The 27,422-nt window shown below is 34.7% G+C and overlaps 1 pseudogene; it reads right to left on the reverse strand.

The window, feature by feature from the left end:
* Positions 1-3,626: 3,626 nt before the first annotated feature.
* LOC149199235 (uncharacterized protein At4g15970 pseudogene) lies at positions 3,627-27,175 on the reverse strand (annotated as a pseudogene).
* Between the last annotated feature and the right edge of the window lie 247 nt (positions 27,176-27,422).

The following is a 27,422-nucleotide window of genomic DNA, read 5'->3' on the forward strand; positions in this document are numbered from 1 at the left end:
ATTATAAGACTATTATGATTAGCCATATCTTAGCCAAACTATATGGGTTTATTTTGGAAAAGAAGAATAGCTTTTCGCTTGAAAGCCATTGTAAAAGAGTTAAAGGGCAAGCTCGTTTTAGGAGACATCACTCGATTATCGACCATCTTGTCACTTTCATGATGATTGCCAAGTAATGTCTCAATAGTAAAACTGGCCTCTTTTGTTGTTTTGTTGACTTTAGGAAAGCTTTCGACAATGTTCCTCACGATAAGCTCTAGAAAAGACTTGAAAATATAATGGTTATGCTTGAGCTGAGGATTGCTGTGATTTGTCTTTACGCGACTGTTATTGCGAAAATTAAGACCAATGAAGGCTGGTGTAAAAATATTAAATGCAATATCAGGGTTAAGCAAGGGTGTCCTCTATCTCCTACCCTTTTTGCATTTACATCGATAAGCTAGAGGAATGTTTAGAAACTATAGGTTGCAATGACACCGAGCTTGTTGGTATAATCATTACTCTTCTCCTTTACGCCGACAATATCTTCTTCTTGCTAGAACCCATGATGACCTAGACAAATAACTTAAGATTTCTCATGATTACTGCTCCAAGATGGGTATGCCAGTTAATATTGACAAGACTAAAGTGATGATCATTAAATCTAAAAAGATCAACCATGGTAATTTTGTCTATGATAACAATTACTTAGAGTAGCTTTCTTCTTATAAATATTTACGTTTTGAGATTTATCATCAACTCAAATAGAATTATAGCATTGGGAAAACAATTATTGGAGGCTGGAAAACTTATTATGAGCTTGAAAACAATTGTAAGTTGGCCGATCTTTGTATATGGAGTTAAAAAAGGTTCATTTTTTAGACTCTTGTCACCCTTTTTATTTTATATAGATGTCAAGTTTGAGGTTACAATATATCCAAAGAGTCATGGAGAAATATTGAGATGATTCAAAAGCACTTTATAATCTACAACCTCAAGATCAAGGGAAATATTCCCTATCCTATCCTTCTGATTGACACTAGCTTTTCTCCCATTGAAAGAATGGATGTTTAGGTATTTGATGTATAAGAAGAAACTTTACAACATGGAACCCAAGAGGCTTCCCAAAATTGTTTCTAGCTTTATTCAAAACCCTCACCTTTGCCTCAAGCGTGGGTGGCACAAGGTTGTCAAGTCTTGGCTCAACCATTGGGGGATAAAATATGAGATCATCTTAGGAAGCAAGGATAGTGTAAAAATTACTATTACCTCCAAATTTAAGGATAAATTGTGGGATGACAAGGAGCTGGAGGGATAAAAGAAGCTCAGATATTATAAGGAGCTGATGAACCTCACCCTTGCTAACCAGAATTATCTCTTTGTTTTGACCAACACTAAGTAAACAATGAACATCGCTAGGATAAGAACTAATCCTCATGAGCTCCAGAGTGAAACCATGCAGTGGACTACTCCTAAAACTACCTCGGATGAAAAAATCTATCACCTTTGCGATACTACGAGGGTGGAAGATGAAAAACACTTTCTCTTAGATTGCTCGACCCTTACTCACATCCACTCTCATTTCCCTAACATTTGCTACACCTCCAATCTTCTTGACATGCTAAGTTAGCTCAACTATAATGATCTTGGAGTGCTTTTTTCCCTTCTTTTTGATCACAGAAATAAGATCTTGAAGAATCTCATTTAGATTTTTATTTTCTTAACGTCCAATAGACCACATGGGTCTTAGTGGGCAAAGATATTGTTGTCGTTGTCAAAATACTATCATTATAATTTAAAACATTTAATGCTAAATAATTATTAATGTAATTATTATAATATCTTATTCTTCTTTAATATTATTAAACATTAATTAAGAAAATTAATTATTATTAAATATTAATTAATAATATTATTATAAATAATTAAATTTATTAAATAAATTATTAATTAATAAATAATATTCTGCACCCCAAAAAAAGATTCACACTTTGAGGGATTTGATTCCTTTTAGTGCATGACATATCTAAATTATTTTTAATAATTTAAATGGTTGGGAGCATCATTTTTTCTCTTATCTATTTGGGTTCAAGAGACATGTTTGATTTATAGTGACAAAGTATCCCATCTACTTAGGTTCAAGGAACATGTTTGGATTATTGTAATATGGGTCAAAGAGACTTCACACCAAATTGAGTTTTAAATATTGGTATTATTTTAAGTATGGGTATAACTTGAGTTATGAATGATTTAATGTTGAACTCAAAAAAATGATCACAAACTTTTTACAAATATCTAAAACTTTTGACAACTTTATATGGTAATATATTTATTTATTTTCGTGTTTTATACTAGGCTAAAACCAACTAAATAGAAAAATAATTTGTCCACCAATAAAATAACTTTATATGGCAATAAAACCATAGTTACCAAGTTCGAATTCGAATTGATACGATAAAGAAGCAATTTTTTTAATTCCGGAAAAACTATAGTATACATCCTAAAGACTTGAATATATATACTTTATTTTTCTAACAATGAAATATTATAATCAATTTCTTTCTAATTCATTTTAAGTTGTGAATACTTTCTAATAACTCCATAATATAACAACTTTAGAGATGCAATTCACCTTTAAAAAAAACACACCTACTCTTTGCTAGAGAAGTTAAATCTAAAATCTAAAGAATCTAACAACTCTCTACCTATTATCTAATAAATAAAAAGATATTTAAAAAATCACCATTCTAAACTTATTTATGTAGCATTGATCAAAATAGAAACATATTTTAAAAAATAGTAATAATGTATTTTCAACCCTTCTTTATTTTTCTAGATTTTTCTAATTTCCTACCTTCCAAAGCAAGAACGAATTTGGAAAATATAAATTTTTCAATTTCACAATTGTTTCAATTTTTCTTCCTTTCTATGTAATATTCTAAACACCCATCCTTATCATTATCTATATGTTAAGACTTTAACATTATATGCCCACAAATCCTGATCAAAATAGACAAGTATATTTATCAATTTCATCTTCTAATCAGAAAATAGAAGAGTTGCAAATATATTTATCAGTTTCATCTTCTGATCAGAAAATCAAAGCAAACAACCATCAGTAAGACTCATTGGCTGGCGATAAATCAATTCAAGCCCAATTTTTGCCTCAGATGGCACACTCCACCAACACAAGATCTAGACTCATACCAGAAACATAACTAGTAACAAGGTAAGCAACTTAACCAGCTAAATAGTCAAATTTTGATAGTAGGTAAAAAAAGTCAATAAATATACCAAATCCAGCCCAAAAAAAATCAAAATCCTTTTATTATATTTATAAAACATTCCCTCCCTCCTCGCAATTGGCCTATAACTTCAACTATGTACATGGCTATAGCCAATGTTAAACGTTAAATTTATAACTCAATTTTGTGGACAAACACAAGAACAAGGCAGGACGAAATGGCTATACCTAAATCAAAAGTCATACCCACCGACGAACAAATCGAATTGCATCGAACTATTCGCTGTTCGAATCGAATTGGCGGATTTTCGAATTTTTTTGAGCCTATGCGGGCGAATTTGGTAGCTATGAATAAAACTGTTTTTTATATGAATAACATAACATGATTTTTCCCTATATTCCCTTATAATGACCCTCTGCATTCATCTCGAGACCTCCAGTGCATTTCACTTCTTCTTACAACATCTAACCTAAACAACATCCACTCTTCAAGAGTTGCTCTCAGGTCGTGAGTCTTGGCCTTTAATCCTTTACAACAATTAGCATGCATAGTGCACACGTATTCTAACGTGGCTCTTGTGTCACAGAACCCACTAAAGTACGCTGCATCAAGAAACAATAGATTGAGCCCGATCTCAGTAAACTCTTTGAAGAACTTCAGCTCGTTGAACACATCTTGATCATGTTTCCCAGGATAGCGCTGGGTGGAATTGTACCATAAATTGTACAGCTTGATTGTTCGCTGATTGGAACGAGCAAATGTAAAACCTGTATTTGGTAAGTTTTTGATATCTGTAGGACCATAGTCGCATGTATCACAAGAGACTTGGAAATCTGCCTCACTTGAGAACCTTCGGAATGGATTTCGGAGCCATAGCACATCTGCATCCTGCGCAACATTATTTGAAAATGTAAATTATAGGTAATTTAAAGAAAAAAATGTAACTAAACCTAATATACTAGTTATATTAGTCCAATATGATTACAGATTTTAGAAATATCTAGAATCTGATTGTCAAGAGAGGTCAATTATTTGAGGCTTTCAGTAACTACTAGATTTTAGGATATTTTCTGAATCTGCAATTAAAATAAATTCAGCAATTGGAAACCATTGCCACTGATTAAAAAAACACTTAGAATCCTTATGTAACAATATCATGCCAAGAGAAAATGGGCATCTTTATGTCCATTTTTATATCAATTTTATATTCAGTGCACTGTTAACTGAATCTGTAATAGACATCAGTTTGAAATGTATTCATTTTTATGTTGATTGGAGATTCAGTGCATTCTTATCAGCTATTGCAATAGACATAATCTCAAATAGTAAAGGTAAACATATGTGCTTATTATTTCTAAACCATAATAATCACTTGTACCCAACTTTCCTACCACAGTCTATAGAGATTGCAAAGGTAATACTCCATGCTAATTGGATCCACTGAATTTATAATCAAGAAAGATACCCAAAACCACTAATGTCAATTCTAAAAAGGAAGTAGCCTAAAGAGCAAATAAAATGCAGCAATTTTCCTCCCTGATTTTCGCACATCTAAACTCCAATTGAAATATGGATCAACCCCGATCATGGTTTCCAGGCATCTATCAGTATTTGGTGAAGTCTAGTTATTTTAAGGTTTTATCTTTTTATCTAAGTCATGGGTCTAGTTGTTCAAAGTTTTAATCTTTTACCAGAATCTTATAACATGTACTGGCACACTCTCTAAGTCATTGTGGGTGAAGGCATCAATGGTTGCTCGAGTGTACCACTATCCCAAAATGTAGAATGACATAAGAACCATCAATTATAAATATTATTATAAAAACAATGTGAAGTAAACAATTATGCATTTCACTTTTCATTAACTTGATCAAGTAAATTTATAATGAAATTTGATATGTCAGGAAAATAAAAATATGTTGGAAAAAATGAAATTTAATATGTAAACATCAAAAATATATATATATATATATATATATATAATATGCTGCCCCATAAAATCAAAATTTTGGTTAAGAAGAAACTAATCTCAAAACTTAAAAAAAATAAACCTACCTGAATAATAAACACGGTTCCTACAGGGATTTTCAAATAAAATATATAGAATGTGCTACTAATCAAGAATATGCCATAAACTCCCATCAATCAATATCATACTACCAGGATTAAACTCCATTATAACTTCATTCAACCCAATTATTATCAAATATATAGAATATGTTTAAGATCAACAACGTGGATAAATTCTTATTAATCAATGGTATCTTTATGTTTATTGTAGATTTTAGAAGTATTTTGGAATTTTCAATTTATAAAAGCCTTAAACAATTAACTTTTTCTATTAATCTCATTCTAAAATATTTAAAAAATATGCAATTCAAAAATCAATCAATATCATAGTCAATCTATTATAACTCCATATCGTTGGCCTCTGTTGCAAAGGAATGTAAAGTTGTAAACTTGAGAAGTGAACTTACAGTGAAGACGAAACTGAATCCGTGCTCTACCACATCCTTCAAGAATTCTATTTTTCTCCGAGTGATCTTCAAGTAATCTTCAGTCATGAAAAATTTCTCGCCTGAAAAATCAACCCCTTCTGTCCTTAAATCATAGCAATGGGGATGTATTTCCTTGCAGCGGTTGAAGGCCTTCTCATCTAACGCAACGATGAGGAGATAGTCCAGAAGGCCTTCTGTTCCCTCGCCAATGCGAAAGCTCTCCAGTAACAAGTCTATGAGGCCGTTGGGCTCCATCCATGCTTTGTTTGCTGCTGTCATGATCAGGGTTTTGTTGGGCATCGAAGCCTTCGCCAGAGCAATCTCCAGCTCGTCTGCATCACTGCTGAGCAGAGGGCGTTCGACTGGCCTCTGCACTCAAGCAAGCAAAACAATCTAGTGAATTATTACAGAAATCTGACTAATGAATCTTTGGAGAAGCAAAATTCATCTTTCAACTTGGCCCATAGATTGAAGAACCGTGAGACAAAAAAATATAGAAAAGATTGAAGAACCGTGAGACCAAACTTCTTCACTAAACCTTTGACCATATTTTCTAGACTAAAAGTAAATGAAACTTTAGACCATATTTTCTAAACTAAAAGTAAATAAAACGTGAGACCATATCTTCTTGACTAAACATAAATACTACCTAATCAAGTAAATTAAAAATATAGTAGTTAGTAAATTAAAAATATATATAGTTTTTATTTCCATTAGACTAGTTATATTGCATATAATTATTTAGATCCAGATATTTCAAAATAATCTATAAATCTAACAAACATAAGTTACTGTTTAACTTCATTCATGCCCCTCATCTACTTCAACATTTACAATTGAATTAAGAAAACATATAAGAACTTTTAAACTGAACATGATAAATTCATATATGAACTTACAAAAGTAGTGTTACTCTCTGATGCAGACCAAAAGTCTGCTGTGAAAATGGGTCCTGATCTTCTAACTTCTACATACGAAAGTAGAAAAACAAGACATAAACACAGAACAAGGGTTAGGTCTCTGATGGATTTCTGAAATTCCATTCTCCACCTTCTGCACACCCAACTGACTGTGGGAAGAGCTTCTACGATCATATTTTTATAAGTCTAATGCTAGTCTCCATAAAACTTACGTTACATGGATGCATGCATGAATATTTTGCCAGAGCGATCATATTAAATTTCCTGAGTTTGGTATTCGAGCAAACGTCGTGCAAGCCTAAATTGCACGCCATGGCCAGTTGCAGGCTTTAAACAACTTGCAGTTGACTTCTTATACATGCAGACATTATTTTACTTTGCAGCTAGGCAACTATGTGAGCTTAAATAACTATTTGCCATTAAACAATGAATACTTGCATGTCATTATGGCAAGAAATTCCAAGCCTTTATTAAGTTGAATGATCTCAATAAGTATGTAAGTCTCTACTTTTGGAACCTGCAAAAAAAAATATAGAAAATCCTTTTTTAAACTATGAGCATCCTCCTTCCCAATAACATAAGCCAATAGAGACATTTGGAACCTGCTAATAAAATGCAGGTAATCCTTTTTTTAAAACTAAGAACATGGCCCTTCCAAATAATTTGGTTATCCCCAGATAATTTAGTCAAATATTTGACTAAATTTAGGCTGGAATTATGTCTATTGTATATTTGATAGCTCAGAAAGAAAGCATTTCAAAACGTAAATACATTGATATTTTCCATATAACAAAAGAATATTTTAAAAATAAAAAGTCTAAGAACCCATACAACTAAAAGTGAGTGATGGTGACATTTGAATCGTTAGTCATACATACTGTTATAAGGCTTCTATAAAGCTCTCTTTATACAACTTAACTTCCACGTAGGCTGATACTGTGTAGAATGAAGCTAATGGTCAATACAAATCCCAATGTCCCAACACTATTATATATGAAAAGCACAAATCACAAAGTATTCCATATCTTATTTATAAGAGAATGAAAAAAAATGGAATTATACAGATAATTTGAAGTGTTTGCATAATAATTTAAAGATTACTCAAGAAAATGGAATTTAATATATTACTTAATTATCTTTTTAAATTTTATTTGTAATTTTTATGTAAAAAAGTAAAAATTTATTTTATTTTTATTCTTTAATGTTATTTTCAAGTACTAAATTGGTATACTATATAAAGTTTATATATATATATATATATATATTTTCGAGTACTAAATTGGTATACTATATAAAGTTTATATATATATATATATATATATATATATATATATTATCTACTCTATATTTGATCATATTATTTTTTTAAGAAAACATATTAAGTGATAGTGTTTTTTTAGTCCAAAGGTTTTCTAAATCCATTATTATGGGAGAGTTGCAATAACTTAAATTTAGGTTAAAAAATAATATGATTTGGATATGGTGTATTTATTTTAATTTTGAGATTATAAGAAATTACTTTCTCTAAGACTCTAAAAATATTACATCCCCAAACTTCCCATCCTATAAAATAACAAGGGTAATAAGAGTCTCAAATATGAATATTTTTAACCCCATATGCAAAGATGTGTTGATTTGTAATTGTTTTCAAGTCCATAGTGAGTTTTGCGGGGGTTGTAATTATACCTTGTTACAAATATCTAATTTTAGCTGCAAAAACAATAAAAGGTTCATGTTTTCCCATTTTCTAAAAAACTGTCGTTTAGGGCCCCAAAATGGCTCCGGAAGTTCACGACCCGAAAAACTGCCAAAAATTTGTGCTACAATTAAGGAAACTGAAAAAATGAAAGAAACAATGGTGCGGGTCCAAGTGGAATAGGAGGGTGGCCACCAATATCCACCCTGATCAACTCCACAATATTTCATCAAGCCAAGTCTCCAATCCCTGCATAAAAATATGAATAACATCTGTTATTTTATCTCTAAAATGACTTTCTAAAGTTTAGGACTTATATGATACAAGCAATGAATATTGAGCCTTCTCCACTTAACACGCAATGCATATAATATGTTACACACACAAAAGAACCAACAACAACCATTCAAAACATTGTCTGATAAGTAATTTTTGGAGTGATTAAGGTAGTAATTACATGCAAAGTAATGGGGAATTAAAAAACTTTCTTCAAATGCTATATATTTTGTCTCGTTGATAGAAATTTCTTCTTTAACTTGATGTGCCACCATATTCATTGAATGAGAGATATTTTTCCATTTTCATCATCTTCTAGCTAAAAGGTGAACATCCTTGAACTATTTGACCATTTACCAAGTAAAAAAACCATAAGAAATACCCATGAAAATAATCCAAGTGAGTGCATAATTTAGAAAATCCACCTACAACAATCTTCATTGGAATAGCATGGGCATCCAAAAAATTATCTTTTCTAGGATAATATGAACATGCTATCAAAAATCACATAATCCTCGCACTGCATAAAATTGCTTCCCAAAGATGATGCCTCAACACTTGATTTTTGTATCCTTCTTCCCTAAGTTTGGATCTCAACTCCAGAACATTGAGATGTGAGCCTTAGAAATTATCACAACCATAAAGGAGACAAGGTTTGTAGTCATAATTACAAGGAAAATAGAGCTAAACACTAGCTGACATTAATAACAATGCTACAATGCCAACATAATATTACTTGTTTCCTCTAATTCTTCCTTCAGAAAAGGTAGTGATGATTATTTATATTTTTTCTCTTCTCTTCCATACTTAATCAATAGAATATTTTTTCTTATTATTCTCTTTCCTAAGTTTATTGATTTATTCCAAGGTATTAATTAATTCACCTTGCAAATCTATTGCCGCATATTCTTCACCCATCTCATGTTCATCTTGGTTTTTATCATGGGATTCTATAGTGATGAGCATGACATCATTAAATCCTTCATTAGAATATTGTTTATCATCATCTTTTGAGGAGCTAATTTCCTCTTGGTATAGGAGATTTTCTTCTTGAAGCTCTTCTCCTTCTTAATTCTCTTATACTTAACCTTTTCCTTATTATCATGTACATTACCTTTCTTTTTCTATGTGTATTTAGATGCATAGTGACCTAGTTTTCCATAATTAAAACATTTGAGAAGAAATTACCTTTGTGTTTTCCGAAGCTTCTCTTGAGTCTTCTGACAAATTTGACTTCTTCTTGATCAAACTCATAGCTCAAGTCTTCTTGATCTTCTCTGGTCTTCTTATCATCTTTGAAGGTTTATTCCCTTGATGAAGAATTTTCTTTTGTGGTTCTCACTTCATAGGAAGTTAATGTTCCATGTAGTTGCTCTATCATTAATTTTTTGAGATCTTGCATCTCCTAAATGGTTGATACTTTGACATTAAATTTGGTAAGAAGAGATCTTAACACCCTTTTGAATTTTTGTGGATTCCTTCATAGTTTCATCAAGATCCCTCATGGTGTTCATTATTTCATCCACATGGAGGTAAAATTTTGATACATCCTTATCCCCATTCATATTTAATGATAGAAATTACATTGTATAAGCTTGGAGTTTTCCTTTCATTACCATTTTGTCACCTTCATAGTTGTTATTCAACTTGTCCCACGTTTTTTTGGTTGTGTTGCAATGCATGAATAGAACAAATTTAGATTTAGGCAATCCATTTAGGATTGCATTCATTGCTTTAGAATTGTAAAAAAACTTGATCTTATCTTATTTGTTAACCAACACATATGGTTTTTCATGGCCATTCAATAATGTATCCCAGACTTCCACACTAAGGGACATTAGGAAATTCTTCATCCTTACCTACCAAAAGCGTAACTCATTCCGGTTAATAGTTGAGATTTGTTAGAGAAATTTCTATCATAGATGACCATGTTATAAATTTTAATCTAACTTCTAGTTGTTAGGCTACTACTGAAGTAATTTTCTGTGACAGTAATCGTTGGAAATATCATTATACTAAGGGGAGGGAGTGAATCACCTCAACAACATGAAAATATACCATCTCTCTCTCTCTCTTGCTATATATATGTATGTGTGTGTGTGTGTGTGTGTGTGTATGTATGTAACTTCCCTCTATTATGAATGATCTTGTAGGGACCAACGTATTGTTACATTGATTTTTTTGCACCAACCGCCTGAAATGTTTTATTAGATCCAACTAGAATTGCTTAATTGAATCAAATTTTTATGCCTTTAGCTCTATTTTGTGTTGATCCCCTATTTTGCACATCACTCATTATTTTTTTATCTTAATATAAATATTGTCCAAAGTCCTTGTATGTTGATCCTAGATTACACAACATGTAATTGCACTTTGATTGAATGACTTCACATGTATTTTTTGACTTTAACTTCTGACCTCTTTCAAGATCACATTTCCTTTGCAAACTTCATGCCTCATACACATTTCACACTTTCTCACACCACAAAGCAAGAAAAAACAATTACACACTACAAAACCACTTCTATCTCAATTGATTGAGTCCACACACTAGTTACAAACTTTTTGGCTTATTTATACTGAAATAGATTAGAAAATTCATGGCAGGGTTGACATTCCATGAAGGACCATCCATAAAACCTAGAGTATTACTACAATGCCTTATGCTGGAGATTTGATCTTTGGCTCCTTGGGAGCTTAACTTTATATCCATGAAAGCGCACAGTGTGACCACCTTTACAAATATTTCATGAATTTTGAATTCAGGTCCACTTGGGTAATTACTAGAAATCTAGATACCCATACTACTTTTAAAAATAACTTCAATTCCAGGGAATTCACCATCATTCCATAAGATTAAGTGTTGGGACCACATTCTTATGATGTTTCCTCTCCAATGTATCTAGATATCCAACTCTTAGCGCTAGTCAATTCTATTGAATGGGTTGACCCCCGGATGCTTAGATATATTTTCATTTGACTATGACACTAAATACTTTGACACTTTTCACTCCATGACCCACGGATAGGACTAAGTTCTTTAGTCAAATATTTGATTAAATTTAGGCTGGAATTATGTCTATTGTATTTTTGATAGCTCATAAAGAAAGCATATTCAAAACGTAAATACATTGATGTTTTCCATATAACAAAAGAATATTTAAAAAATTAAAAGTCTAAGAACCCATACAACTAAAAGTGAGTGATGGTGACATTTGAATCGTTAGTCATACATACTGTTATAAGGCTTCTATAAAACTCTCTTTATACAACTTAACTTCCACGTAGCTGATACTGTGTAGAATGAAGCTAATGGTCAATACAAATCCCAATGTCCCAACACTATTATATATGAAAAGCACAAATCACAAAGTATTCCCTATCTTATTTATAAGAGAATGAAAAAAAAAAAGGAATTATATAGATAATTTGAAGTGTTTGCATAATAATTTGAAGATTACTTAAGAAAATGAAATTTAATATATATATTACTTAATTATCTTTTTAAATTTAATTTGTCTTTTTTAATGTAAAAAAATAGATATTTATTTTATTTTTATTTTTTAATGTTATTTTCAAGTCAAGTATTAAATTTGTATACTATATATATATATATATTTTATCTACTCTATATTTGATCATATTATTTTTTAAAACAGAACATATTAAGTGATAGTGTCCAAAGGTTCTCTAAATCCATTATTATGGGAGAGTTGCAATCACTTAATTTTAGGTTAAAAAATAATATGATTTGGATATGGTGTATTTATTTTAATTTTGACATTATAGGTTAGAAATTACTTTCTCTAAGACTCTAAAAATACTACTTTCCCAAACCTCCCATTCTATAAAATAACAAGGGTAATGAGAGTCTCAAATAGGAGTATTTTTAACCCCATATGCAAAGATGTGTTGATTTGTAATTGCTTTAAGTCCATAGTATGTTTTGCGGGGGTTGTAACTATACCTCGTTACAAATATCTATTCGAGGATTAAAAACTTCAGCTGCAAAAACAATAAAAGATTCGTGTTTTCCCATTTCCTAAAAAACTGTCGTTTAGGGCCCCAAAATGGCTCCGAAAGTTCATGACCTGAAAAACTGCCAAATATTTGTGCTACAATTAAGGAAACTAAAAAAATGAAAGAAACAATGGTGGGGGTCCAAGTGGAACAGGAGGGTGGCCACCAAGATCCACCTTTGATCATGTCCACAATATTTCATTAAGCCAAATCTCCAATCCCTGCATAAAAATATGAATACCATCTGTTATTTTATCTTTGAAATGACTTTATAAAGTTTAGGACTTATATGATACAAGCAATGAATACCGAACCTTCTCCACTTAACACGCAATGCATATAATCTATTACACACACAAAAGAACCAACAAAAACTCTTCAAAACATTGTCTGATAAGTAATTTTTGGAGTGATTAAAGTAGTAATTACATGGAAAGTAATGTGGAGTTAAAAAACTTTCTTCAAATGTTATAGATTTGGTCTCGTTGATAGAAATTTCCTCCTTAACTTGATCTGCCACTATATTCGTTGAATGAGAGATATTTTTCCACTTTAATCATCTTCTAGCTAAAAGGTGAACATCCTTGAAATATTTGACCATTTACCAAGTAAAAAAACCATAAGAAATATCCATGGAAATAACCTGAGTGAGTGCATAATTCGGAAAATTCACCTACAACAATCTTCATTGGGATAGCATGGGCATCCCAAAAATTATCTCTTCTAGGATAATATGAACATGCTATCAAAAATCACATAATCTTCGCACTACATAAAATTGCTTCCCAAAGATGATGCCTCAACACTTGATCTTTGTATCCTTCTTCCCCAAGTTTGGATCTCAGCTCCAGAACATTGAGATGTAAGCCTTAGAAATTATTACAACCATAAAGGAGATAAGGTCTGGAGTCATAATTACAAGGAAAATAGAGCTAAACACTAGCTGACATTAATAACAATGCTACACTACCAACATAATATTATTTGTTTCCTTTAATTTTTCCTTTAGAAAAAGTAGTGATGATTATTTATATTTTTTCTCTTCCCTTCCATACTTAATCAATAGAATATTTTTTCTTATTATTCTTTTTCCTAAGTTTATTGATTTATTCCAAGGTATTAATTAATTCACCTTTGAAATCTATTGCCGCATATTCTTCACCCATTTCCTATTCATCTTGGTTTTTATCATGGGATTCTATAGTGATGAGTGCGACATCATTAAATCCTTCATTATAATATTGTTTATCATCATCTTTTGAGGAGCTAATTCCTCTTGGTATAGGAGATTTTCTTCTTGAAGCTCTTCTCCTTCTTAATTCTCTTATACTTAACCTTTTCCTTATTATCATGTACATTACCTTTCTTTTTCTATGTGTATTTAGATGCATAGTGACCTAGTTTTCCATAATTAAAACATTTGAAAGAAAAATTACCTTTTTGTTTTCCAAAAATTCTCTTGAGTCTTCTGACAAATTTGACTTCTTCTTGATCAAACTCGTAGCTCAAGTGTTCTTGATCTTCTTTGGTCTTCTTATCATCTTTGAAGGTTTATTCCCTTGATGAAGAATTTGCATTTTTGGTTCTCATTTCGTAGGAAGTTAATGTTCCATGTAGTTGCTCCATCATTAATTTTTTGAAATCTTGCATCTCCTCAATGGTTGATACCGACATTAAACCTGGTAAGAAGAGATCTTGACACCTTTTGAGTTGTTGTGGATTCCTTCATAGTTTCATCACGATCCCTCATGGTGTTCATTATTTTATCCACATGGAGGTAAAATTTTGATATATCCTTATCCCCATTCATATTTAATGATAGAAATTACATTCTATAAGCTTGGATTTTTCCTTTCATTATCATTTTGTCACCTTCATCGTTGTTATTCAACTTGTCCCACGTTTTTTTGGTCACACTGCAATGCATGAATAGAACAAATTTAGATTCCGGCAATCCATTTAGGATTGCATTCATTGATTTAGAATTCTAAAAAACTTGATCATATCTTATTTGTTGACCAACACATATGGTTTTTCATGGCCATTCAATAATGTATCCCAGACATCCGCACTAAGGGACGTTAGGAAATTCTTCATTCTTACCTGCCAAAATGCATAACTCGTTCCAGTTAATAGTGGAGATTTGTTAGAGAACGTTCTATCATAGATGACCATGTTATAAATTTTAATCTAATTTCCAATTGTTAGGCTACTACTGAAGTAATTTTTTGTGATAGTAATCATTGGAAATATCATTATATTAAGGGGAGGGAGTGAATCACCTCAACAACATGAAAATATACCATCTCTCTCTCTCTCTCTCTCTCTCTCTCTCTCTCTCTCTCTCTCTCTCTCTCTCTCTCTCTCTCTCTCTCTCTCTCTCTCTCTCTCTCTCTCTCTCTCTCTCTCTCTCTCTCTATATATATATATATAATTAATCTCCTTCTATTATGAATGATCTTGTAGGGACCAACCTATTGTTACATTGATTTTTTTGCACCAACCCCCTGAAATGTTTTATTAGATCCAACTAGAATTGCTTAACTAAACCAAAATTTTATGCCTTTAGCTCCATTTTGTGTTGATCCGTGATTTTTCACATCACTCATTATTTTTTTATCTTAATATAAATATTATCCAAAGTCCTTGTATGTTGATCCTAGATTACACAACATGTAATTGCACTTGGATTGAACGACTTCACATGTATTCCTTGACTTTAACTTCTGACCTCTTTCAAGATCACATTTCCTCCACAAACCTCATGCCTCATACATACTTCACACTTTCTCAAACCACAAAACTAGAACAAACAATTATACACCACAAAACCACTTCTATCTCAATTGATTGAGTCCACACACCATTTACAAACTTCTTGGCTTATTTATACTAAAATAGATTAGAAAATTCATGGCAGGTTTGACATTCCATGAAGGACCATCCATAAAACCTAGAGTATTAATACAATGTCGTATGTTGGAAATTTGATCTTTGGCTCCTTGGGAGCTTAACTTTATCTCCATGAAAGCGCACAGTGTGACCACCTTTACAAACATTTCAATAATTTTGGATTCAGGTCCACTTGGGTGATTACTAGACATCTAGATACCCATATTACTTTTAAAAATAACTTCAATTCCAGGGAATTCACCATCATTCCATAAGATTGAGTGTTGGGACCACATTCTTATTATGTTTCCTCTCCAATGTATCTAGAGATCCAACTCTTAGCGCTAGTCAATTCTATTGAATGGGTTGACCCCCGGATGCTTAGATATATTTTCATTTGACTATGGCACTAAGTACTTTGACACCATTCACTTCATGACCCACGGATAGGACTAAGTTCTTAAGCCCCAAGGGTGCTTAGAAGCCCATTTTAAGCAATCACTAACTTCTAAAAATGAACCAATTGATATCACTAAAAACAATAATAGAGATGACACTTTGGGTCGACCCTTACTATCCAAACTTTAACAAAATGTCGGGGCGTGTGGTGGGGGGGGGGGGGGAGCACAATTTGTCATATTTTCCATTTAAAATTCCCCACCTTTTATAGGATCACCAACGATCCTGTGAACTACTCAAATCTAATGGAAAAGAAGTCATCACACCCCTCTCCCCCATGAAATTCTAAATTTTAATGATGTGGATGCATCTAAAGTTTTGTCATATGCTCCTATGCAATGTGTTCATGTCAGCTAAGCTTCCATGTCATATATGTCATCCAACTAAGAATTACCCTATCATTTTCCAAATGTCTCTCTACCACTAGTCATGCCAAATCACTCCCATTCAATCCAAGTGCGACATCATCGACTTGTGACTTGTATGCCATGTCACTACCAATTCATTGTCATGTCATCTAGGGTCCACCTCTAGTTTGACAATCAAGAATCCTGTATTTGATTTCATTCATTGTGTTCCTTTGATGCACCTTCTGCTCGGATGCTAGAAAAGGCCAGAATTTCATCAAAGCTTAGATTCATTTGTCTAATGTAGTATCCATCTTACTTCATTTGTTGCATGGATCAATGCATCTTGGATAACCAGATTCCTGGATTCCTTAGTGCATTCTATTTTCTCAAATTATTGAATACCTCAAGAGAGGCATGGATGAATTGTGTGACCTAGATACTTTGGTGCATCTCGAATTGTATGGATGCCCTAGATATCTAAATGGATCTAGTATTTTCTTGTTGATGCCAAACATCAACTGGACAAACCTTACATGACTCGAATTCCTAGATACCTTGAAGCCATTTATTGTTGAAATATGGCAACAAAGAATATTCGAATTTAATTTTTCCTTGAATTAAATTGTGAATTAAAATCGAATTTATTCTTAACATCTACACAGAAATAATTAATTAATTTATTTTAAATTAATTAGTTGGAAAAATTCAAGTTAGAAGTCTTTTTGAAGTCATGCAAGAGTTATCCTTTAAATTAAGAAGATAAGATTGAGTTATATTCGAGTTGTAATTAGTTAACTTAGTTTATTGTGTTAAGTCCAGTTAAACTAGTTCCAAAATGTTTGAGGAACTAATAGTGAGTTATCAGTCAGTTGATGCATTAATGCACTTAATTATTGCTACTCCAGTTAACTGAAGATTCCCTCATTAGAAACTAATGCATGTCTATTCTAAGAAGGATCCAGTTGAGATTAATGTTTAAGGATAATGTACTATCAGTTGCATGTGTTTTCTCATGGAGAAAACTCATGCATGCAGTCAAGGATTCATCCTTGAGGATTACAAAGTTTTGAGGGCTTATTTTTTCCACTTGGTAGTAGGCTAATCATCTACAAGGAACAACGCAAGGAAATAGGAGCTTGGAGGGAAGATAGGAAGGCTGGAGAGAAGCCAAGATTTCCTATGAGCATCTGTGAGGATTGTACTGAGAGCTGACTTGTTATATACCTAGGGGGGATAATATGGGGTACAAAGGTGTTATAGACATTTTTGTGCCTTACAGATTTAAGCATGAAATGTCCATAATCCAAGGGATCCAAAGTCCCTAAAAGTGTTTTTCCTGCCCCTAAAGGAACAAGGTCAACCAATGACAGCTTCTCCCTGAAGTTCTCCACCAAAAACTACTCAGAATCAGTCAAATCAGGATCAATTCAAGTGCTCCACTAGCTGCCTGCGTTGCAAAGCACCCTAGTACACTAGCTAGGTGCGTTGCAACGCACCTAAATGCACTACCAGGGTGCGCTGAGTGAGAAATGCCAAATGGCAGTGTCATTCCGCGAGGTGTATAGACAATGGAAGCTTCCAGAATCTTCCTCAATGACACTTGCCTCACTGAGTTCGACCAAGGATGAGTAAGAGGCTCTCAGCCTCCAAGTGGAAGCAAGAACTGACAGAGAGAAGCCACAAGTCAAAACATAAGCTGACTCATCCTCTCTGCTTACATATATATATGGATCCCTCATCCCAGAGATCCAGAGGCTGGAATTTTGTACTTTGCAGAGAATTGCTGTTGGTTTGAGATTGAGATTAGTGCATTGGGTGATTTATGCTTTGTTGGAGGTGAGGAAGGGATTCCTTTGCTGGGAGGTAGATGTTGGATTGGGACTCACTTGGTTGTATCTCCTCTTGGACTTTCTTATCATATCAATAAAACTATTTGAGTTTCTCCTACATGCTGTGTATCAATGATGCTTTGTTATATTTGCATGTTTAGCTTAAATATGATCCTAAGCTAGTTATGAATGTAAATCTATGTCTTTTGTGTAGTTTTCCTCTTCTGTGATCTTGCAGGAACTTGGTGAAGCTGGACCAGTAAGGGAGCAGGCAGCGGGAAGCGAACAAAGAGGAGAGCGATTGGATCAACAAACTAGCGAAAGACACAGGTTAGTTACATCCTTCCTCTTCGTTTACATTTCATAAAGAAGAATACGAAAGTAGTTTTCCTTGTTTGTTGCTAAGGCACTGTCACACCTTAGAGTGGGATAGGGGCGTTCTGAATAGATACTTTTCCCAACAAAAAAAGGAGGTACCCAAGGGAATAATGTAATAACGGGATCAGCCATAGTAATAAATAAGGAGGTTAACCTGTATCATGTAAGGGACCACAAGTAGTTAGTAATAATGTAATGGGCCCATGGTATTAGATGGATGGTATTGAGGGAACCATGGTAATGACCCATGGTATTGTATGTATGAGGCCTATATAGAGGCTAGAGACTCCACATTGAGAGGTTTCAAGGAATATTGTATGAACAGGCATATGTCTTGTGGAGTGTTCTCCTTCCTTAAGGAGTGAATGTATGGTGTTTCCCTACCTTAAGGGTTTTGATTAATAAAGAGAAGAATTCTATCTATATTAAGATCTTATTATTTTTGTTGATTATTTACAGTTATTGGGTATATTGGTATTATTTTCATATATTTTCAGATCAGATCTATAACAAGTGGTATCAAAGCCTTGTTATAGATCTAATCTAAAAATATATGAAAATAATACCAATATACCCAATAACTGTAAATAATCACCAAAAATAATAAGATCTAAATATAGATAGAATGCTTCTCTTTATTAATCAAAACCCTTAAGGTAGGGCAACACCATACATTCACTCCTTAAGGAAGGAGAACACTCCACAAGCCATATGCCTGTTCATACAATATTCCTTGACAACTCTCAATGTGGAGTCTTTAGCCTCTATATAAGCCTCATACATACAATACCATGGGTCATTACCATGGTTCCCTCAATACCATCCACATAATACCATGGGCCCATTACATTATTAGTAACTACCTGTGGTCCCTTGCATGATACGGGTTAACCAACTTATGTATTACTATGGCCCATCCCATTATTACATTATTCCCTTGGGTACCTCCCTTTGTACCCCATATTATTCCCCCTAGGTATATAACATTCCACCCCCCTTAACATGTTTCATCCCTGAAACATGGGAAGAACACAAATAATAAGATCTACTCAAAAGAGTAGTCCACTGGTACCATGCACATGCATCTAGCCATCCAAGAGAAAGGTGAACCTTCGATCTCACTGGTGCCTCGCTCGCTTGAGATGGAAGTTGACCGTAGCAACTCTTCTACGTTGATGTGTAGTAGGTGGATCTTCGCTCCTCTCTATCTGTCATGTGGGGGTTGTTGTCCTCGCGGCTAATTAGTTTCCATCTTGTTAGTTGTTGTCTTGCGGGGTGATGTGGGTGATGATATGTTGAAGTTTTAACCCACGATGTCTTTTTCTTTAATTCAACCCTTATTAGAGCCTGACTGTTATCTAGTGCATGTTGTGGTTCCTGCTGTCGTGTCTGATCTTCCAATATTACTTCAACCACTGAGCCCTCATCTAATGTATCAGCACATGTAGCCTTTTCTGCTTCAGCCTCTGTTTGTGTTTGATTGTCGATCATCAATGGCTCATCATCTGATATGTCAATCCCTGGAACATCTTCTGCTTTAGCCTCGGTGGACTCTACCTGTGTATTGATGGAAATATCCTGTAATGTAATTTTCTTCTTTTTATACCAAAGCTTCAAGAATTTCTTCTGCACATTAATATTTATAGTACCCATTGATTCCATCCACGGGTATCCCAAAACAACATCCTCATTAGCCATATCTGAAGCATAAAAATCAGAATTCAATACATACTTTTCCATAGAAATCTTCAAATCTTTATAAACTTGCAGTTGCTCATTACTAACTTGAGTGTCCTCCATGTGTTTCACTGGCACTTGTAATTTTTTTTTGCCAAGTTGACATTTATGAGATTTTGCTTGCAACTTAGATTTAGACACAATGATTTTCTCCTTCTGAATCAATCCATGAACCTGCAATAAGGAGACACCAATAGAAAATAACCCCTTACATGTCTCATTCTCCTTTTTTCTAGCATGAGACCATTTTTCTGAAAGGAATCTTTCATATTCGGCATCTGAGAGTTTGAGCAACTGGTTAATGTCAAATGAGCACCACCATTTGGTAGCCTCGTCTTTGAAACTAACCGGTACTATAGCCCTCTAAAATTTCCCATATTTGAACTTTAATCTCTTTATGAATTCTTCAATAGTAGGGCTATCATCTTTCCCTGTAAAATTAAGATCCACCATGAAGAGTGTTTTGAAGAAAATTCACTTGGTGAAAATTTGAAATGGCCACAATTCCATCAATATTGCTTAGAATCCTTATTATGACCTATTTTAGGAAATGGAATGACCATTCTGCATCTTCCCATGTGATAGAAATCTTGATCTAGGCACTGGCATTTCAGATCTACACTACAACTCTCCCACCGTCACCAAAAATTCTGAAAAAAGAGCTGATTTTAAATCAGCGATATATCCCTCATTCGGACTCCGATTCGATTGATTTTTTTTTTGAAATCGGGTATTTTTTCGCAAAGAATCCATATCTGCAATTAGTTTTTGCAGATTTTTCCCAAAAATTATAGATATGTGCCACAAACTCGCTGCCCTGAAAAAATGTCTACAACACCATTGATTTTTAGACCAGTGATATCTCCTTCATCCGGACTCTGATTCGGCCAATTTTTTTTTTGAAATCGGGTATTTTTCACAAGGAATCCAGATTTGAAATTGGATTTTGCATAATTTTCCCCAAAATGTATAGATCTGATTTGCAAACTCGCCACCCCAGAAAGTTCCTGCAAAAAATAAAAAAAAATTCTCCGCTTTTGCCCAAGAAAGTGCTATGATACCACTTGTTATAGATCTGATCTGAAAATATATGAAAATAATACCAATATACCCAATAACTGTAAATAATTACAAAAAATAATAAGATCTGAATATAGATAGAATGCTTCTCTTTATTAATCAAAACTCTTAAGGTAGGGCAACACCATACATTCACTCCTTAAAGAAGGAGAACACTCCACAAGCCATATGTTTGTTCATACAATATTCCTTGACAGCTATCAATGTGGAGTCTCTAGCCTCTATATAGGCCTCATACATACAATACCATGGGTCATTACCATGGTTCCCTCCATACCATCCATCTAATACCATGGGCCCATTACATTATTACTAACTACTTGTGGTCCCTTACATGATACGGGTTAACCACCTTATTTATTGCTATGGTCCATCCCATTATTACATTATTCCCTTGGGTACCTCCCTTTGTACCCCATATTATCCCCCTTAGGTATATAAGATGGCTAGCTATGAGATCTAAGGCTTTGTATAATTCCTATGTATTTCCACCATGTATGATAATACAATAGTCTGGGGTTTTCATCTAAGACTTTCCCCAAAGTATTTTCATGTGTATTGTGTCATTGATTCTTCTTCTTCTAGTTGTATTGTTCAGATCGATCTTAAAGCTTCCACACATTGATAATAGAAGTAGGTTATAGTATTCTACTTTGATTTGTATTGCATTATCGGGTTAACCTATCACAGATTTTCTACATGGTATCAAAGTTGTGAACAATATAGTGAGAAGAGGATTTGAAGTTTGAAGTTCAGGGTTGCAGGTGCAAATCAAATTCATATCATACTTCAAGGTTGGCCAATGGTGTTCTATGGCTTGAGACTCGAGTATGCCTTGGAAGGTAGCTCGAATTACATAGCATGGAAAGATAGAATGGAGGTTATATTAGAAGATAATGGCTTGAAGGAATTCATTGATTAATAAATCCCAAAGCCAACTTCAACTAATGCACATGAGTTGGCTGAGTGGAAGAAGTGTGTGGCGAAGTCGAGATGGATCATCATTGAGGGAGTCCGAGACCATATTGTCTCGAGTCTCCATGGGAAGGATACTCCATTTTCAATGTTGAAGACATTGAATGAGCTCTACTAGAACAATAACGACAAGAGGAAATTGGCGCTCAAGGATAAGATTCGAAGAATCAAGATAGAGAAGGGTGATATTATTTCCACACATCTAAACAAGCTCACCACGTGCAGAGATGAGCTTGATAGTGTGGGAATAACTATTTCCGATGATGATATGGTGAGATTTTCTCTCCTTGGCCTTCCAAAGAGTTGGAATAGCTACCAGGACTCTATGAATGGAAGGGAGAAATTGTTGGATTGGGAACGACTATGGTTAGATATTATGCAGGAGGAGATCAGGAGGAGCACATGAGATGCTTATTCATCCAAGAATGATGATGAAGAAAATCTGGCCTTGGCATGTAAGGCAAGGAAAAGGAAGGGGAAGGCTTCCCATTTCAAATCGAATTCTTCTCATGGAGGGAAGAAGGGTGACATGTCTAAAGTAAGATGCTTTAATAGTCACAATATGGGATATTATGCGACTAATTTCCCATCGAAGAAGTCCAAGAAGGGATCCTCGGAAGGATCGAAATGTGAGACATTAGCCTCTCAGTTCAAAATGGACTTTACCCTCATCACATGCATGGTGTCATCGATGATGGGTTGTGTATAGTATCTTGAAAATGGAGCCTCATTCCACATGACTGGTGATAAAAATTTATTCAGTGCCTTGGAGGAGAAAGACCTTAAGATGCGCATAGAGATGGGTGATGATGGAAGGTATAGTGTTTCAGGAGTGGGCACGGTGCTTTTCAGAGGGAGCATGGAGCTCCTCTCACCTTGACAGATGTGACGTATGTTCCTAGATTGAAGAAGAACTCGGTATCGGTCACGATGTTGGAGGACAAAGGCTACAATGTTGTCTTCAGTAAAGGAAAGGCATTCCTAAGACACATAACCACCGGTCAGACGAAGAAAATAGGGATTCGCATTAAGAATATTTATAAACTAGAGGTAGATGATTGTATAGCATTGAATACGAAAGAAGAATTGGTGCAAAGCCAAGACATTGGTGAGTTGTGGCATAGGTAGTTGGGCCATTTTCATCATGGGGCTTTGAAGGTAATGCAACAAATATCTACAGGACTTCCCAAAGGTAAACTTGAGCAAGTTGACACATGCAAAGGTTGTACCTTGGGAAAGTACACCAAGTCTTCCTTTCATGATCGAGATAGTTGAGAAGAGGCTATCTTAGAGCAAGTTCATACTAATTTGTGTGAACCATTCTCGACGGCATCCAAAGTGAAGCAAAGGTATTATTTGATTTTCATTGATGACTATTCTCATAAATGCTGGATTTATTTCATGTAGAAGAAGGACCAAACTTTGACAAAGTTTTGCGAGTTCAAAGCTTTGGTCTAGAAAGAGTCACGGAAGAAGATCAAGGCCTTGAGAAGCGATAACAAGGGAGAATATGTCTCTCAAGAGTTTAAGGACTTTTGTGTAGCGAAAGGAATTAAACGAGAGTTGACGGAACCTCATAACCCATAGCAAAATGGGGTGGCCAAGAGGAAGAACGGAACTATTGTAGGGGCAGCACGGACAATGCTGCATGACCAAGGCCTACCACTTCACTTGTGGGCTAAGGCATGCAACACAGTGGTCTACATGGTATGAAGACACTAGAGGAAGATTTCTCTAATAAGAGACCAGATGTGGGCACTTCAGGATCTTTGGCTCATCAGTATATTGCCATGTGACAAAGGACGCACAAAAGAATCTTGAGTCGACATAAGAGTTGGGGATATTTGTGGGGTACACTGATACACCTCACAACTATCAGGTGTACTTGCCTACCAGTCAGAGGACAGTGGTTCAGAGAGATCTCAAGTTTGATGAGCAGAAGACCATGCAAGTTTCCCTTGAGAGGGAGCTCCAACTATAGGCTATGGGAGAACTGCTGGTTCCTAAGGAGGAGGAGCCTCAGACTTATGCGAGGTAGTTGCATGTAGAGGTTCTAGGAGTGTAGACATCCACTCAAGCAGAGTCTTCTAGAGATGGATGAAAGCGCACAAGAGAATCTAACAGATTGTTGGAGGACATGAGAGAGAATGTAGGAGCACCATCTTCTCAGCGCAGATAGAGGAGGTCACCTGAGAGGTACACTGGATACATGGTCCTTGCTAGGGAATGTGTTGAGAGCGAGCCATCTTCCTTTGAGGAAGCAATGTAGCAGCTGATTTGGATTGATGCTATGGTGGAAGAGTATGACTCCATAGTTTGTAATAGTGTTTGGGACATGGTTTCAAGGCCGGAGAACGAGTTAGTTGTGAGTTCCCGTTGGCTTTACAAGGTAAAGCAAGCTGTTGATGGTAGTTTGGAGAAGCATAAGGAAAGATTTGTTTCTTGTGGCTTTTCACAGGTCGGGGGGATTGACTATGATGAGACTTTTTCTCCTGTCGTAAGGTACTCATCTATCAGATCTATGTTGGCACTATCAGCACAGATGGGTTGGAAGATCCCTTAGATGGATGTGAAGACTGCATTCTTCAATGGCTAGATTGAGGAAGAGGTGTACATAGAGCAGCTAGAAGGTTTCGAGACCTTTGATCATGATTCGCATGTGTGCCGCCTCAAGAGAGCATTGTACGAGCTAAAGCAAGCACCTCGTGCTTGGTACACCAGGATAGACAACTACTTCACTGGGTTGGGCTTCACAAAGAGTGAAGCGGATACGAACCTGTACCACGTCATGGTGGAAAGTAAGTTGTTGATCATCATACTTTATGTTGATGATCTCATATTGACTGGTGATGATTAGTTGATCGTGTCTTGCAAGGAGGACCTTGCAAGAGAATTCAAGATGAAAGACATGGGCCTCATGCATTACTTCTGTTAGGTTCCTATACCAATAGGAGTCATAATTTTTGAATGGTCGAGGTCAAATCTGTAATATGTACATACCTTTGCTTTTTGCAAATGTTTTCCATATTCAAATAATAAAAATAAAATAAATGTAAAGAGGGTATGTCCTAAAAGAAAAATCAAAGGACAAAAAGAATAAAAAATGTCAAAAAAGATGAAAAATGAACCCCAAGAAAAGAAAAGACCATGAAAGTGTGCAAGTCCAAATGCCACTACTATTAACTTTTCCACAAAAAAATAATGATTGTGTGCAATTTTTTATTCATGCCACAATCCATGGTAATCAAATAGTTTAATCTTGGTTATTCCATGTTCTAAATTTCATGCTTAGAGATAGAGAATAAAATCTGTCCAAACTGTTTAATCTTGGCAGATAAGTAAATAGGTAGAGTGAATAAAAGGAGCTCAACAGTTTAATCTAAGCCCTTGGATGTAATAAGGATAGATTTAGATAGATTTTTGTTGTAAAAGAAAATAATAATGGTTTGATAAGGGTTTGCTAGCTTAAGTGCACCCTAATAAAGAGTAGAAAAAATGGTAGGATGAGTAGATGGGTAAGTAGTTGCATGGTTGCAGAATTGTGATGATTGATTAGATAAAATCATGTCATTTACTCTCATCATCAAATTTCTAAGTATGGATGATAAATGAGCATTTACACAAAGTCAAGTGATTAATTTCCCCATCCATTTCACCCCTAATTTTAATAATTTCCCATAAGAAAAGTCAAAAGTGCTTAAAACCCTAAGTTGAAGGGGCTCAGAGCATTTCTCTGACTTCTAGAGGGACCGAACCCTCAGCCGAATAACTTATAGGTCCTAAGTACTAATATCCCCTTATGAAATTTCACCCCCCTCCACAATTCACTCATTTCCCCTAAAAAATCTATTTCCTAAGGTAAAACCACCATTTGCCTAGGGAAAGTAATCACCCATAAGTAAGCCTCTTTTTCACAAAAACCCACAAAAGCTCATTTAACCTAAGTTATAAGCTTTATTGTGAAAAGCAAATAAACTCAACATACATTATACTTAATGCACTTCGTTTTCCACTCTTATTTCATATTTACTTCTAACATTATTTATTAATTCCCAAAGAATCAACCCTTTCCCGTATATTTTATTAAAAACCCATATGTTAATATCCCACCCCAATGTTTGAAACATAAACTTATTAATAAACTGATTAATGGGAATTTAAAGTCGAGCCGCGACTAATTAATAACCATGACCCACCGCCAAAATAAAAGAGATTAATTAATCAATCAGTGATGAATTAATAATCTGTCCCTGCGAATGAAATCACTCCCGATGTCATTAAGCCTCCCTAACCCTTCATTAATTAATCCCTCCGTGCATTTAAAAGCCCGCCGGGCCCCTCCATTAAAGCTCACATCAAATCATTGCCTTGATCACCGTGCAATCTAACCCTTGTTGATCCAATGGTCGACACTCATATCAGGCAACCTCCAAAGGCCAACCTTTACTCGCTTGATATGGGTGGTTTTACTATTCACCTCGCTACCACGTGGCACTCGATGAATGGCATTGGGTGGCCTCCCCCCGAAACCACTTTATCCCAAAATGCGGTGCGATACGATCTTGCTTACAGCCTCCCGCTAAATGACAAAATGTCACATCCCCGCTTAACTCCAATTTCCTTTTCCCCGTGTACCCACCAAAATCATTGACTTTATGAATAAAACTAAAAAACTCATGGTTTTTGTTTTATCACGAAAAAAGAACACTCGGACCTCCATGAAAGCACCATACTACGTGCAACCATCAACTTACATCCAACTGCCAATTTGCCAAAGTTGCTGAAACTCTGCACCACGTTGCAGTCCCATGTGCTTCCAACAGATAGTGCACAGTCACCATTACTCCGTCAAAAAGCCGAAACCAAGTATTTATCCTAATTCGCTAAGAAACCCTGTTTTGTTCCACAACCTGGACTAAATTGCTTCCAATTCCTGAGTATTTTAGTAAGAAAAATTGCTTGGTGACTCCGAAATACCAGAATTAGACCAGTTTTTCCCAAAATTCACTAAAATCCCTTCACCCCCATCCTTGAATCCACAAGAACCAAGGAAGGATACCCCAATTGCATTAAATGTTATGCCCATTT

Source organism: Pinus tabuliformis, chromosome 2_1 (genome assembly GCF_031772625.1).
Source record: "Pinus tabuliformis cultivar Carrire ecotype Pingquan chromosome 2_1, CPIR1, whole genome shotgun sequence".
In the NCBI taxonomy this organism is placed as follows: Eukaryota; Viridiplantae; Streptophyta; class Pinopsida; order Pinales; family Pinaceae; genus Pinus; species Pinus tabuliformis.